This window comes from Gopherus evgoodei, chromosome 1, assembly GCF_007399415.2.
Source record: "Gopherus evgoodei ecotype Sinaloan lineage chromosome 1, rGopEvg1_v1.p, whole genome shotgun sequence".
Lineage (NCBI taxonomy): Eukaryota > Metazoa > Chordata > Testudines > Testudinidae > Gopherus > Gopherus evgoodei.
In genome coordinates, this window is record NC_044322.1 from 112,414,419 (window position 1) to 112,425,878 (window position 11,460).

At 41.0% G+C, this 11,460-nt stretch overlaps 1 long non-coding RNA gene across 1 annotated transcript; it reads left to right on the forward strand.

Moving 5' to 3' along the window:
• The first annotated feature begins 388 nt into the window (after nt 1–388).
• On the forward strand, nt 389–10,921 carry LOC115654676. The gene is made up of 3 exons (XR_004001224.1): nt 389–448; nt 6,145–6,149; nt 10,881–10,921. It is a non-coding gene; the product is annotated as an uncharacterized LOC115654676 (long non-coding RNA).
• The last annotated feature ends 539 nt before the right edge of the window (nt 10,922–11,460 follow it).

Below are 11,460 nucleotides of genomic sequence, written 5' to 3' on the forward strand. Positions count from 1 at the left end.
AGGATACTAGAATTGGGAAAAGTACAGAACAGGGCAACAAAATGATTAGGGGTATGGAACTGCATCCATATGAACAGAAATTAAAAAGACCGGGACTGTTCAGTTCAGAAAACAGATGACTAAGGGAGGATATGCTAGAGGTCGACCAAATCATGAATAGTCTGGAGAAAGTAAATAAGGAAGTGTTATTTTCCCCTTCACATTATACAAGAACCAGGTGTCAGCCAATGAAATTAACAGGCAGGAGGTTTAAAACATAAGGAAGTGCTTCTTCACACAACATATAGTCAACCTATGGAACTCATTGCCAGGGGATGTTGTGAAGGCCAAATGTATAACTGTGTTTTAAAAAATTAGATAAGTTCACAGAGGGTGATCTATCAATGGCTATTAGCTAAGATGGTCAGGGATGCAACCTTATGCTCTGAGTGTCCCCAAACCTCTGACTGTCAGAAGCTGGGACTGGATGACAGAGGATGGACCACACAATAATTATCCTGTTCTGTTCATTCTTTCTGAAGGATCTGGCACCAGCTACTTTCAAAAGACAGGATACTGGGCTAGATAGACCATTGATCTGACCCAATAGTCTTATGTTCTTAACCCATAGAAAGAAATTTCTTCATCCATCAAGCTACACGCAGGGTGCAACACAACAACTGATTAACAGCTAATTTCTAAAATATCCTAACCAGGGAAGGTGTGGACAATGTTCAAAATGTGTGACTCTACTCTTTCAATGTGTAAAATGCACCTCTTTTTTAGGAACCATGTTAATCACATTACTTAATTAGTTTACAAATAATTACTTAACGCTTGGAGTTTGAAAGCAGATGTTGTGGCAGCTGAGACTGGGAATTAATAACTAAACCCACAAATGTTTAGTAAAGTAAAACAAAAATTACTTTATCACCTATTTTTTGCTTTCTCTTTCCCCTGCTATTTCTTTCTGTATATTTTTCTTCAGGCTTTTGTGTGCGCGCAATTTTTTCTATTTTTAAAACTTTTTTTAAACGATCTGTACTTTTATTTTTCTGTAACTTCATTATACTCCTGTAGTCTCTCTGTTGGTCATACACCTCCTCTCATCCCCAAATTTTTCTTAATCTTCTCTCCTATACATCTCAGTATGATCTTTCAGGCCCGATCCAGGAAAGCACATAAAACAAGGGCTTAACTTTCAGCATGTCAGTATTCCCTAAATCAGACTACTGACATGCTCAAAATGTTTTTTCTGGATTAGGGTCTTATCTTCTAAATTCTATCTTCTCTCCACTTTTCTCTGTTTATAGATCTCCACCTGCTCTAATTTTTCAATAAATCACTGTTTTCCCTTTAATTCTCTCCTTCCTTTTTGCATTTTCCCTGTCCTGGTTCCAGTTCCCTTGTGTCTGGCTCTCAGGTCACCCCAGTTCAGTTCTCTCCAGTATTCTTCCTGCTCTGTGCCCCTTCAGTTCTGCCACTGCAGCTTCATTCTCTCACTAATCTTTGCCTCTCCAGTGTGGTTTAAACAATCTGTCTCCCTGCAAGGCCTGTTGGAGTTTTACTACAGCTCTAACTCTTGCTTCCTATTATTGTAACAATCAGCAGATATTAGAGAAGGTCCTCCCCTTCTAGAGAAATCAAAGTCCTTCCTGACCAGCTGTCTGGCTGGTGTCTCCAGTGCCCTGCGCCACTTCCCAGTGGCTGGTAGGGGAACCCAGGCCCACTCCCACACTGGGTTCCAACTGAGGGATCCTACAATAAGCAGCCAAGGCTTGTACAGTCTTACCCCTTTTTAATTTTACATGCCAGCAATCTGGTTCTGTTCTGGTTTAGATGGAGCCCATCTTTCCAGGCTCCTTCTTTTCAGAAGGTTCCTCAGTTCCTAATAAGCTTAAATCCCTCCTTTGAACACTGTCATTTCATCCGTGCATTGAGACTCTGCAGTTCTGCCTGTCTGGCCCTGCAGGTGGAATTGCAAACTTTCAGAGAATGGACTTTAATTTCTTACTAAATTTGGCTTCCAGGACCTTTGTCCTAACCTTTGCTATGTCATGGTAGCTACATATACCACAACCACAAGCTCCATCCCAGCACTGCACAAAAGTCTGTCTAAATGTCTTGAGAGGTTCACAACCTTTGCACCCAGCAATTCACTATATGGTTCTCCCAGTCATCACAAACCCAACTATCTATATAATATATATTATTTCTAATAATCAAATCCCCCATTACTGTTACTTTTCTCTTCCTAATAACAGGGATCCCTTCCCCAAGAGAGGTATCTTGAGTGTGAGAGGATATCATGACATCATCTGGAAAGTTAAATTTGAAAAGTACTTTGAGATTAAAGGTGCTTTATAAAGGCAAAATACTATTATATGAAGAATAAACAGAAGTTTTAGTATAGAAAGCTTTAGTTTGCAGTTGTACACAAATTATAACAATCAGAACAATAGTACAGTACGTGTAATACATCAGGTACTCAAGTGTCTCAATTTTTAAAAAAATGCTGGTTCTGTTTTCATGGATTTTGTTCTTTTAAGATCTTTTTTGATATTGAGTTCAGAGCAGGAAGGACTGCTGGCTTTTGCTTTTTTATATATTAAACTTTCAGATAGATATATATGTATTGTGGGGGAGGGGAAATCAGCTTTTAGCTTTGTCCTCATCCATTTTCATGATGCTATTAGATCCAGCCAACTTGTTTCCAGTCTTTTGCCAAATGCCACACAGATTATGTTTAATCACACACTAATTGCTCTCACATCTTGCCCTTGTTCTTGCTTTACTTGTAAGGGCCAGTGATGCAGTAACTATTCATATCACAGTTTTACTACCCAACAATGATTAATGAGTGACAAATGTTTGTACAGCACTTCAAAAAATGTAAAATGCTATAAAAGTGCTAAGCACTATTACTGTTTTTGAAATAACACTGCTCTACAGCCAAAATGCTTCTGAAATAAATGTAGTCAAACTTTACTAATTCTGGGTCACTGAGAACAAAAATGATGCTTAAAATTGTTGATTGGCTCTAGTTTTCAAGATATGCTATTGGGTCAGTATATACGACCCTTGACTTGGGAATGGCGGAGGATAAGTGAGTTATAAAGGGAAGGGATCTCAATTTAAACCAGAAATGACTAAAATGCATCTTTGACTGGATCTATGAATAAATCTATGACTGGGTTTGGACAGTACTTGCTTTTTAGGCAAAAAATGAATGATGCAATCTGAGGCTGGTATTGCATCATACATGATATGAATTGCATCATGTTATTCCTAGAAGGCATGGATGATGCAATCATAACGAAGCTTATATCACTTTGCTGAACAAATTGCCCTCTACCAGCTCTAGAAATCATACAGTGTCGTGCTCTCTTATTTGTCAGTGCTTGATTTTGCAAAGGGACACATTTCTGTTTAGCCAAAGTGAGCAGAGATGCCTCGTACTTGTGTGAACAGTGCAGATAACTTCTGCTATGTTTGTGGTGAAGTGACTTTTGCATCACAAAAGCGCAGTCTAACCACTATGGTTAAGAAAGCCTATCACCTTTCTTTTGGCTGCAAAATTGGAGATCAGGACAAGAGGTGGGCCCCACACATATGCTGCAACACTTGTGCAACAAATCTTCGCCAGTGGTTGAAGAGGAAAAGGAAATCTATGCCTTTTGCAGTGCCAATGATTTGGAGAGAGCCAACAGATCATATCAGCAATTGTTACTCTGCATGGTGCCTCCAGTTGGGAAAGGTGTGTCAAAGAAGAAAAAGTGGACTGTGCATTATCCAAACATTCCATCAGCTATACGGCCAGTACCCCACGGAGAAGGACTGCCGGTTCCTGATGCACCAGAATCATTCTCACTTGAGTCAGACGAGGAAGAGGAATAGGATGAAACTTCTGGTCCTGAACCATCAATGTCACAGGACCCACATTTTCTCCCATCCTCCTCCTCTGAAGCACACCTCATAACACAAGGTGAACTGAATGACCTTGTCAGGGATTTGGAACTACCCAAGAGTAAGGCAGAGCTGTTGGGCTACAGACTACAGCAGTGGAATCTCCTGGCAGGCTATCAGCGCAAATGGAGCCCATCAATGCTTGCAGACTATTGCTGGACCGTGACAAGAGATGCTCCATTTAATGAATATTAGAGACAAGCCAAGAAGCGCCGAGTAGACACTGAATAGGACTAAACTATGTACATAATAGGTTTTTGCCTTTTGTTTCATAATAAATTTTATTTATATAATCCTTTTGCTGATTTTTAAAGTGTTACATAAACAGGACAGGTGAAATATTATCATTTAAAGCAACCATAAATACATGAAAAGACCTAGGTTTACAATTTATGATTAAAACTCTACAATCTACACCATATACATAGACATAAAATGTAAAAACTTAAATATCTTAGAAACAGAAGCCAATCAGTTGTTTTAATTGTCATATTTGAATTCAGCACATCAAAATTCATAATAAATATCACATTTTATCTCTGAAGCAGACGCCTTCTCAAAAATTGTAGACCAGTGTAAATAATCACTGGTCTACATTTACATTATCTGTGTTGTTTACATTTAGATATAAATCTATTTCAAAGACCAGTTTTGCATCTGAATTACATTAATATTTAGGAAAATTCTGAACTAAGCCTTCCACTCTACTTCCCCTTTACTCTTGTCATATCTAGGTACTGCAGTATATATGGTAAGGTGCATCCCAAACTGATTTCAGACCTCGGCAATATTTAGACACAAAGGGCAAGATTCACTACTTTGTGGGAGGTCAATAGAAGGCCTCCACATTACAGAAGCCCAGCAATAGCCCTGCATTGGTGGGGAAGAGCAGAAAGGCCATTCAGGCAATTGGGGAGGTCAAGTCTCTTTAGGCTTTGAATAAGATGGTCTGGAGGAAAGCATTTGGGGCCCACTGGTTACAAAAGGATGTAAGGGCAGTACTATCCATAGCTTGCAGTAGCCGACACAGAGGAGCTGGCACCACTATCTGACTAATGGAGGAACTGGCTGCAAATCTAAAGGCAATTTGAGTAAAAGTGATTATGAAATGATAGATTAAGGAAAGTGTGAGAGCAGCAGAACAAGGACAATGGACTTCAAAAAAGCAGATATTAAACTCAGAACTGGTAGGTAAGGTCCCATGGGAAGAAAATCTAAGGGAAAAAGGAGTTCCGGAGAGCTGGCAGTTTCTCAAATGATATTAAAGGAACAGCAGCAAACTATGTTGATATGAAGGAAAGATAGGAAGAATAGTAAGAGGCCAATATGGCTCCATCAAGAGCTCTTTAATGACCTGCAAATAAAAAGAGAATCCTACAAAAGGTGAAAACATGGACAGATTGCAAAAGATAAGTACAAAAGAACAGCACAAGAATATAAAGACAAAATCAGAAAGGCTAAGGCACAAAATGAGTTACATATAGTCAGGGCCAGCTCTAGCAATTTCGCCGCCCCAAGCACGGTGGCATGCCGCGGGGGGGCGCTCTGCCGCTCGCCGGTCCCGCGGCTCCGGTGGACCTCCCGCAGGTCCTGCGGATGCTCCATCAGAGCCACGGGACCAGCAGACCCTCCACAGGCAGACCTGCGGGAGGTCCACCTGGGCTGCCTGCCACCCTCCCGGCAACCGGCAGAGCGCCACCCGCAGCATGCCGCCCCAAGCACGTGCTTGACGCGCTGTGGCCTGGAGCCGGCCCTGCACATAGTAAGGGACATAAAGGCAGTAAGCAGAGGTTCTATAGATACTTTAAGAGCAAGAGGCAAATGAAGGAGGACAGGATTAGAATTCAAAATTACCTTGAAAAATGGGAGAGTTGGTCTGAAATCAACAAAATGAAATTCATTAAAGACAAGTACAACGTACCATGCTTGTGCATTTGATTTTTTCTTCCTAACTACAAAATGGGGAATAACTAGCTAGGCAGTAGTATTGCTAAAAAAAATCTGGGGTGCACATAACATTCCAGGCCAATGGGGGCTATGGGAAGCAGCAGCCAACACATCCCTTGTCCCACAGCGCTTCCCACAGCCCCCATTGGCCTAGAATGGTGAACCACAGCCAGTGGGAGCCGCAATTGGCTGAACCTTCGGATGCTGCAGGTAAACAAATCATCCTGGCCCGCCAGTGGATTTCCCTGACAGGCCATGTGCCAGGGGTTGCCAGTCCCTGGTCAAGGTTTACTTGGTCCTGCCTCAGCACAGAGGTCTGCCAAACCACATACCTTACAGGGAATTTAGGGGAGCTGATGGGGAAGGGGCTGCTGGCCCACCCTGGTTCTAATCACCACAAGGAGAGGCTGCTCTTCCAGAGAATCCTGAAAGCTGTGGACAAGGCAGGCAGCTGCCAAACGATGTTATAAGGGAGCATAGCACAACTTTAAACGAACATGTTCTCTAATTGATCAGCAACGTAACAACAAAACAACGTTAACCGGTACAACGTCAAGTGAGGAGTTACTGTATTCAAATGCTTTCTTCACACTTTCTCTGTTGAAATCTGCTGTTGGAAAATATTACTGTCATAATATCACTAACTACAAGACCACAGTAACAAGCCATCTGTAGCTAAAGAATGAATTAGAAGAACTTTTTTCTGTGATAATGAAAATAGGAACACTAAAGCACTTCTGAAAAGTTAATGCCAATACAATGCATTTGATCTGCAACTCCTGTTTTTTTTTTTTAAACATTTTCTTAGGAAAAGTATGTGATAGTAATACAGAATCCTAATTTTAAAAAATTGCTTGAAGATCATTTCAAGGCATTTTAGATTTTTTCGTGGTTGCTAAATCAAGGACTGTCAGGTCAAGAGAGACTGTTAGTTTTACAGATATACAAATAAATATCTGTAATTCTGAAATAATGCTCTTCAGAATCAGCCGTGACTTTGATTCCTAAACATTTCAGAGATTAAGCATTACTTCATTATGTACAAATTAAATAAACATGTACTTTCAGTCTAAACTGACTTATTTCAGACTAAGGAAAAGAGCAGTCACTTGCAGCACCACCAAAAGAAACATTTGCCAGAGCACAATGACATTGCCATTCCCGTAACGGAGTGCAGAAATTCAGTGAACAAAATGGCTGCTGTCTTTGCAGACAGATATAGTTCTTAGAAATGCAAAGAGGCAGTACACAGCAAAGACTTCAAAAATTCAGGCAACAATCACTACAGTCAAAGGTATAATTCAGTAGACTTTCTTAATATTCAAATATTATTCAATCAACACCTCAGCTCAGAACTCTGTGAAACTCCTTAAAAAAGCATTTTCAACCAGAAAACCTGGGCTTAGTAACACTGGAAAACATATACTAAGGAACTCTTAAATTCTCCTGGACCATAGTTTAATCTTTTGTTAAGTGAACATTGGCAACATTTACTACATACTGAGTATCACATTCCTAAGAGGTCTCAGGTTCAAAAGGGACATTTCAATTTTGATTCTTGACCACACATTTTTAACACAAGTGAAATAATATACAAACTGTAATACAGTAATGTTTTTCAATAACAATGAAACACTATGCAAACTGTAATATACTCATGCTATTTTCATCTGTAAAACACTGCTTTGCCACAGCTAATAAGGCATATTGTTACTATATCTTTTCAATGTCGGTTATAATTAGATATATACCTGTTTGTTTCTAATAAGTTTCATTACCTGCTGCAGATGCAGAATATATTTCTTTAAAGGCATCCTAGGCCACGTCCAGACTACCCGCCGTATCGGCAAGTTAAAATCGATTGCTCGGGGATCGATATATCGCGTCTAATCTAGACGCGATATATCGATCCCCGAGCGCGTTTATATCGATTCCGGAACTCCATCAACCCCAACGGAGTTCCGGAATCGACACGGAGAGCCGCGAACATCGATCCCGCGCCGCGTGGACGGGTGAGTAATCCGATCTGAGATATTCGACTTCAGCTATGTTATTCACGTAGCTGAAGTTGCATATCTAAGATCGATTTCCCCCCCCTAGTGTGGACCAGCCGATAGTGTATTCAAAAATGACAAATAATTTTGTATATTGGAGAGTTCTATTTTAATAAGTGCACATTTGCCAATATTACAGCATGATCTGTTATATGGGAATGTATCTTTTAATGTTTCGTTTATAGGAAGCATTCAAGCATCTTGCAAGGACTTTCTTTCTGAAACAGAACAACTGGCAGCCTTGAAGCCAAGATTACAACTATGAGATTCAAATACTTCATACACCTACTTCTTATGAGATCAAAAACAACTGGTCATTTTTTTTCTTTTACTCTTTCTGAATGATTGACTTTGTGGGGTGAAAAATGTTGTGGACTCTTGACTTTAATGTGAAGATAGGATGAGCAAAGCCAGGTCTTTGAAAGCTTGTGCGGGATCAGAGGTGACGTTGTACAAGTTCTGCCAGAGACGCAGAATTGCTCTGAAATTCCTTCAGCAACTATAACTGCTCCCAGTTATCCAACTGGCAGAATTATCTTCCCAATGCCTACAAGTAGAAACAGGTGCTTCACATCTGGAATTTAGCATCTCTAGGTTTATCCTCTTAATCTCACTTACATTTATTTTCAAGGTGGAGAAGTGACCTTTTCATTAGCAAAAGTCCCATGATATTTGCATTTGATAAAGTGATGCATGGCAATGTCAATTCCAGGATATAAGTACCAAATTACCAATAAGCTAATGATAAAAGGGTGGGAACTAGAAAGTTTACAAGATTAAGAAGACCTGACTGGTAGCTTGATACAGCATTCATGATAAGAAGAATGGCAAATACTCTAGCCTATCTTCCACCAGCCCAGAAATATAACATACAAGCAATGCTGAAAGTTTCCAGTTTCCATCAGAGCTGTCTGCAACTAAATGTTCAGGGCCTGATATTCCACTTATTTACACTGGTTTTACACCAGTCTAATATCATTGACTTCAGTGGAGTTACTCCTGATTTCCAATATGAGCAGAGAATAACACCTTCAAAATTCAAAGAAAGCTGATTTTAGAACTCATCATTTCCAGCACTCTCAATTCTATTTATGAATTATCTAAAAATGAACAGGGGCGGCTCACCCCAAGCACGGCAAGCAGGTTGCCTCCAGCGGTTTGCCTGCGGAGGGTCCGCTGGTCCCGCGGACCTCCCGCTGAAGCCGCGGGACCAGTGGACCCTCCGCAGGCAAGCTGCCCTCACAGCGCCGGCAGAGCGCTCCCCTCGGCTTGCTGCCCCAAGCACTTGCTTGGCATGCTGGGGCCTGGAGCCGCCCCTGAAAATGAAGATACGTGAAGAGAATTAAACCTGATAGAAATGCTAAGTGAAACTATTTGATGATGAGAAAAAAAAAGTCTCCATAACTTAAATGAGCCAACTTGCGCTTGTGAGAAAATATGTTTGACAAATGCATCTAGACATTCTTGCAAATGCAGCTTTAAAAGGTGACTTATCTGTTTATTTATTTATAAATTTCACTGATTTCCAAGGCCTCTAGGTGCATATACAAAATTTAACAGAACAACTGTCTTTAAACCAAACAGCCTAATAGGAAGAAAAGACTTCTCAATATAATTAGCTTCTGGGATCCACATTGTTCTTGCAAAAGTCTGTGAAAAGAGATGGGCCTTGCTTGCACTGTGCCTTAATTACCTAAGTTTCAAAAGGGCTGAGTACCTTGTAGCTCTCACTGAAGTTAATGGAAGCTGTGGGTGACCAGTGCTTTTGAAAATTACATGTGCACAAGAGCAATCCAATGGATATATTGTACTTGGACTTTCAGAAAGCCTTTGACAAGGTCCTTCACCAAAGGCTCTTAAGCAAAGTAAGCTGTCATGGGATATGAGGGAAGGTCCTCTCATGGATCAGTAACTAGTCAAAAGATAGGAAAACAGGGTAGGAATAAATGGTCAGTGTTCAGAAAGGAGAGAGATAAATAGTGGTGTCCCCCAGGGATTTGTATGGGGACTACTACTGTTCAACATATTCATAAATAATCTGGAAAAGGGGGTAAACGGTGAGTTTACCACACATGGGCATGTTTATTGATCCTCTCCAAGAATGTAGTGACTTTTGTCTTTAAAGACCTATATAGTGTGGTCCATGATCCACAGGAGATCACCTTTCCTCCCATGTATTACCATGATAATTGAAATCAGCTGAGTTGCTTGAGTTAACCATCCCCAGACTGAAATTGTAGGGGGTCTAGAGGTTAGGATAGTCTCAGTGGTGGATCCTTGACTCTGCAATTCACAGAGATCTTGGAGTCATTGTGGATAGTTATCTGAAAACATCCATTCAGTGTGCAGTGGCAGTCAAAAAAGTTAACAGAATGCTACGAACCATTAGGAAAGGGATAGATAATAAGACAGAAGATATCATCATGCCACTCTATATATCCATGATATGCCCACACTTTGAATATTGCATGGTCACTCCATCTAAAAAACTATATTAGAACTGGAAAAGGTACAGAGAAGGGCTACAAACATTATTAGGCATATAGAACTGCATCCATATGAACAGAAATTAAGAAGACTGGGACTGGTCATCTTAGAAAAGAGATTACTAAGGGGGTGATATGATAGAGGCTTATAAAATAATAAATGATGTGAAGAAAGTGAATAAGAAAAGGTTATTTATGCCTTCCCATTATACAAGAATCAGCGGTCTCTTAATGAAATTAATAGGCAGCAGATTTAAAACAAACATAAGGAAGTGCTACTTCACACAATACATAGTCACCTTGTAGAACTCATTGCCAGGAGATGTTGTGAAGGCCAGAAGTCTAACTGGTTTCAAAAAAGAATTAGATAAGTTTACAGAGGATAGGTCCATCAATGGCTATTAGATGCAACTCCATACTCTGGGTGTCCTAAGCCTCTGACTTACAGAAACTGGGACTGGATGACAGGGGAGGGATCACTCAATGATTGTCTGTTCCGTTAATTCCCTCCGAAGCATCCAGCACTGGCCCCTGTCAGAAGACAGGATAGTGGGCTAGATGGACCATTAGTCTGCCCCAGTGTGGCCATTCTTATGTTCATGTTGATTTTACTCCTCGGGGAATTTTGAGCCACTGCACATGAACAGAATTCATGTCCCCCACAGTTACACTTTTCACCCACCATGGCTGCTGTGGCACCAGAAGAGAGGGCAGCTGGCATAAGGCCAGAACAACCAGCCACAGAGCGGAAGGGGGCAGAGGCTGCTTTCCTCAGAGTGCCCTAGACATGGGATATGGAGGGGACAGATAGCGTGGGGCACACAGGGCTGCTGGGGGATCACATAGACTGGGGTTCGAAGGGCTAGTGGAGAAGACAAACTGGAGTGTGGGCACAGGAGCTAATGGGGTGATAGCATTGATCCATGGGCTGAATGGGGGTGCAGAGACATGTGGGGACAGGAAGGGGGTGGAGGGGTTCATGGACACATTGGGACAGAGGCAGATATCCCTGAATGAATGGGATAGGC